The following is a 6,000-nucleotide window of genomic DNA, read 5'->3' as shown; positions in this document are numbered from 1 at the left end:
TCGGTGAAACCCTCAGAGCCGTGGAGTAACTTCTGCCTCCATTGTTTCTGGTGAGGTTTGAAGAGGAGGTGGCAGTCTCAGCTCTTCTCTGTGCTGTCTCTCGCCCACTCGGGCATCCGGTGCCTGTTTTCTGTTGAAAACTTCAATATTTAAGTCATTATTTTCCCATTTCCAAAGAAGTTGGCATCGTATGTCTTTGTCTCACTGAGGAAAGAAAGGTGATCTTTCCTAATACAGAATGTCAAGCTCCAGTGCTGCATTCTGGTTATATAAAATGTAACCAGTTGGGGAAATTGGAGCTAGGGTACACCAGACCCCTCTGCACAATTTTTGCAATTTCTTGTGAATTTGTTAAAATAATAAGACGTTAAAAAAAAATGTCAATCTCCAGCTAGCTTGTGCGAGAGATGGAATTTTCCAGAGACCCCTGGCATTGCCATGTAGAAAGGTAGATACTTCCATGGGGCACCTGGGTGGCTCAGTTGGTGAAGCGTCTGCCTTCAGCTCAGGTCACGATCCCGGGGTCCTGGGATGGGGTCCTGGGATTGAGCGCCACATGAGGCTCCCCATTAGGCAGGGAGACTGCTTCTCCGTCTCCCTTTGCCCCCCCACCCCCACTTGTGCTCGAGCTCTCTCTCAAATAAATAAATAAAATCTTAAAAAATGAAAAGGAAAGGTAAATACTTCATTGACGTAGGTGCACATGAAGCCCTGGCACCAAGGACACAGATGCTGTATTTTTCAAGCCTTCCGGGGGAATGGGTGGGATCTTTCTTAAAAAGTCTCTACAAATATTTTCCTGGGCCTGGTCTTGACTTCTGACGTACTTAGCATTGGCTCCTGTACCCAAGAAGGGAGAAGAGGGAGGGAGAGAGAGAGAGAAAGGGAAGATGTGAAAGATGAAAAGAAAGAAGAAAAGCAAGGAGGGGAGGAAGAAAAACAGGAAGGAGGGAGGGAGGGAGGAAGCCAGGGAAGGAGGGAAGCATTAATTGAATATGGTCACTAGGTTTTAGGCACTGTTGTTTATATGCTTTCTCATGAAAAAGGAAATTAGGGCGCAAAAGTGTTAAGTTATTTTCCCACTACCAAATACTTAGTAAGGGGTGGTGCCAGGCTCTCTCTCTCCATAGCACATGTTCTTTCCAAATGCTGTCTTGTCTCTCTTTGAAATGCTTACCAACTTTTACTAGTGACAGAATGAAACAAAACAACCTCCACAAATAAATGCAAATCTTCAAGTGCTTTTACCCCGTGACACACAGATTTACATATATCACCTAAAGAGGGTCCAGATCCTTCAGAAATGTAGAACAGAGATAGGATGGTCTAGCTAATATTAAATGGATTTGTGCTAGGATTGTCATAAAATCACCAATATTCAGTAATTTTTAGTAATTTTATTGAGTGTTGGTAACTTCTGTTGAAAGCCAGTTAATGAGTGGATTTTTTTCTTTCCAGGGAAGACTTCACACTAATACTCTGAAAGCAAGCATTTTATTTTTTTTAAAGATTTTATTTATTTGAGAGAGAGAGAGCACAAGCAGGGGGAACAGCAGGCAGAGGGGGAGAGAGAAGCAGACTCCCCACAGAGCAGGAAGCCTGATGCAGGACTCGATCCCAGGACCCTGAAATCATGACCTGAGCCGAAGGCAGATGCTTAACCAACTGAGCCACCCAGGCGTCCCTGAAAGCAAGCCTTTTAGAAAGCTTCCTGGGTGCCAAGAAAGGAACCTGGAGTTTAGAAACATGTCTCTAAGATAGTTGTAATTATCCCACTTACCAGCCTAAGAAATGACAGTTCAGAAAGATAAATGATTTGCTCAATCAAATAGGTCCTCAGTAGTGAAGCTGGGTGGCAAATCAAGATATTTTTACTCCCAAGACCACACAATTAACCTCTATGCATTAGCCATTGTTACAATTAACCATATAATGTTAGCATTATCTTAAATCTGGACCATTAGATATAGTAATTAAAGACTACATAGTTTTATCTTAGAAAGAGGTCAGAATATTCTACTATAATTATTACTATTCTAAATCAAGAATAAATTACTTTCAAGTCATTTGTAACTGAGACATATCCAAAATCACATGAAATTCTCCCACCTACTGTAAGATTAAAGTAGAATATATTCTCTAACAAAAACAATAGCTAGCCATTGGTGTCATTCTAAATATTCGTGTAACAATTATACCCATTTTATGACCATTGTTTAGATGTGACTGAGGCACAGAGAGGTTGTATAACTTGATCCTAAAACTGGTATGTGAACCTATGATTCCAACCATCTGGTTTCAAAGCCCATGCTCCTAAATAATGAGATCTGTTAGTGCAATCAAAACAAATGTATGCATGAGTGCACACATACATACACACACACACACACTTAAGTTAAAAAATACAGGAAGACACAAGACTACATTAAAAATGTCAATGTCATGGAATGCAGGATGATTGCTCTAGGATAAAGGTTAAAGACAAATGACAATCAAATGCAAAAGATGATCCTTAAATGAATCCTGGTCTGGGAAAAACACAACCTATTCAGGACACTTGGGGACAATTTTGGAAATTTGGGTATGGACTGGATATTAGGTAAGATTGTTATCACAATGTCAAATTTTGTACTTTTGTGGTTATACAGAAAGTGTTCTTAGATGCTGCTTGCTAAAGCATTTGGGGATGTAGTCTTGTGCTATCTGCAACTTTGTATCGAATAGTTCCAAAAAGATAAAGAAATATACACAGGCGAGTGCGAGATGAGGCCAGGTGAAATTCGATGATACAGATATAGATACAGAGAGAGGGAGAGAGTTGTGGTTATGTTTACATACACACACACATAGAATGAATGATAAAGAAAAAATGGCAAATGTTAAATAATTGTGAAGATTTCTTTCTCTCCCTAAAATCTGGAAAGCATACCCCTTTTAGCTATTCACCTCTCAAACTTTCCCTGGACTCTATTTCTCTCACATGCCAACTTGAATATAAATTCTGGCAAAATAACTCTCCCTTGAAATCCTAAACAGATTAATTCTATTCTTGAGGTCCTAAGCTGCCTCCTTTCTGAAACCCTGCCCACACTGTTCATTTCCTCACAGCCTATCTCTCTCAAAAACTGCATTTTTTCCATGTCTCATTCTGGATGAGTCACTCCTTTCTGACATAGAAAGCAGTTGCCTAATGTTGATGTGTTTTGCTCACTAAGGAGCTATTTACCCGGGGCAAGTGCTAAGAAGGGACGATGGGTCCCTGGGATTCACTGCAGGGGGTGGTAGGCAGGACCTTAGGGATTTCCAAAATTCTCCCAGAACTGGAAACATTTAATAAAAGATGCACCCTTTTTCAAGATCACTCTATCTGCATTCCAGTCTTCCATCTTCTGTTGCCTTTTGACCGACAGGAATAAAGTAAGTTTCTGAATTTGATATCCTGAGGCTTTGTTCTGGAACCTGTCTTCTGCCTCAAAGCACCTTCCTAAAATCTCTAATTTGAAGCTTTTGTGGAAATTAAGGGTATTCATAGTTGGCATCTTGAGTACCTTTGCAGAATCTTACATGTGGTCCTGAAGAAAATTAATGCAAATTATACCCACGTGTGCTGAAAAGTAAAAGTATGTCTCTGATGAGACCTAATAGTGATTTTTCAAAATATAGTCACCTTGTTTCTCCAATCAGTCAGCAAAATGGGAAAAACACACATCTATTATTTCTAAATTTTATTTTTGCCCTTTGCAATTGACCATGGTGAACTTTACTGCTTACCTTTGATCAGTTGGTCTCCAACATTCTTGAGTCATTTGGTATTAGTTTCTTTGAGGTGTCATAAAAGGCATGAGGTAGAGGATGAAAGTAACACCAAAGACAAGCTATAGCAAAATGTGTGCTTTTCAAAATGTGTGGAGTGCTGGGAATGAATATACATGGTGTCCCAGGCACAAATCCACCCAGCAGTCAGAAGGCGACACGAACAAGTGAAATGAGCCTGGATATAAAAACCACGCTTCCCTTTAACCATTAGAATCTTTCCATGTGTTCCCTAGAAACACGGGTCTCTATCAGTTTAACGTTTATTTTCTCACTTTTAGTAGCAAACTGGACAAAGAAAAATATTTGTCTAGTCTCGGAAAAACAACAATGCAAGTGAAATAGTAAATAACAACTGGCAAGCGGCTGGCTTCAGGGTCCGGGAGACAACAGGGAGCAAGCACCACATAACAGAGAAGCCACCGCTCAGTGCAAGCGGACCGTGGACGGGTGGGAATGGGAGCCCCTGTGGAGACAGCATTTTTTTCAAAAAGAGCTGCAAATATACATTTTATGGTAAAATCTCCCAATTTTTAAATACCATATGATCCAGTCATTGCACTACTGGGCCTTTACCCAAAGAAAATAAAAACAGTAATTTGAAAAGATATATGCACCCCTATATTTATTGCAGCATTATTTACAGTAGCCAGGATATGGAAGCAACCCAAGTGTCCATAAAAACTGAATGGATAGGGACGCCTGGGTGGCTCAGTTGTTAAGCATCTGCCTTCAGCTCAGGTCATGATCCCAGGGTCCTGGGATCGAGCCCTGCATCGGGCTCCCTGCTCAGCAAGAAGCCTGCTTCTCCCTCTCCCACTCCCCCTGCCTGTGTTCCTGCTGTCGCTTTCTCTCTCTGTCAAATAAATAAATAAAATCTTAAAAAAAAAACTGAATGGATAAAAAAAGATGTGGTATATATATTTAATGGAATATTACTCAACAACAAAAAAGAATGAAATCTTGACATTTGTGACAACACGGATGGATCTAGAGGGTATTATGGTAAGTAAAATAAGTTGGAGAACGGCAAATACTATGTGATTTCACCTGTCTGTGAATCTAAAAAAAAAAAAGAAAACCAACAAACAGACTCATAAATACAGAGAACAAATAAAGTGGTGGTTGCCAGGGAGGGTGTGAAGAACGCATTACGTAGATAAACAGGATGAAGAGGTACAAACTTCCAGTTATAAAATAAGTCCTGGAGATGAGCAGTACAACATAGAGGATGCAGTCTATAATACCGTAACACTTGCTGTGGTGAGCACTGAGCACTGTGTAGACTTGCTGGAGCAACATGCTGTACACCTGAAACTAATATAACATGGCGTGTTAATTATACTTCAATAGGAAATTAAAATAATACAAAAATTTTAAAACCTCCCAATTTTTGAAAAAAAAGTGTACGAGCTGCATTCAATTTCAGAGGCCCTTTATGGCCTCTGTTTTATGTATAAATGAAGTGACATTGGATCAGCATAGAACCCCACACCATGCAATTAGCTCAAATCGCAATACCATGAAGAGAGATGGAACACCACCTAAAGTATTATTTCCTGGAAGATTTGTGTAGTGGATGAAAACGGAGGTAGCCTCCTTTTTTTTTTTTTTTTAAGATTTTTATTTATTTATTTGACAGAGAGAGACAGGGCGAGAGAAGGAACACAAGCAGGGGGAGTGGGAGAGGGAGAAGCAGGCTTCCCGCTGAGCAGGGAGCCTGACATGAGGCTCGATCCCAGGATCCTGGGATCATGACCTGAGCGGAAGTCAGAGGCTTAGGGACTGAGCCACCCAGGCGCCCCGGTAGCCTCCTTTTAAGAAATGTGTTTATCAGAGGAGCAAACATCAAGACAATTTTGAGAACAACCTCACTTCTGGTAAGTGTAAAATCCCATGACGTTCAAGGTCCTGTGGCCTTTTTAATTCAGGAAGACAATAAGCCACCTGACAAGCGAAGGAATAATTTCCACTTGGCCTGAGATCATTGATCAACTTCCCGTTGAAAGCTGAATGATAGAGGGCAAGGAGCACAACTACGGAAAAACACATCACTTTCTCCCCAGTACAGGTGAAGAGGGGTGGGTGCCACGAATCTGCGCGGACAGCGCTAAGGTCCGCTTCCTCGTGTGAGCAACGAGCGGCAGTGTTTGCCTTCCCGTGGAGCGAGGGTGCTGTTTGCCTTGG

This window comes from Mirounga leonina, unplaced genomic scaffold (assembly GCF_011800145.1).
Source record: "Mirounga leonina isolate KUSES-001 unplaced genomic scaffold, KU_Mleo_1.0 Mir_96, whole genome shotgun sequence".
Lineage (NCBI taxonomy): Eukaryota > Metazoa > Chordata > Mammalia > Carnivora > Phocidae > Mirounga > Mirounga leonina.
This window is presented reverse-complemented; position numbering follows the sequence as displayed.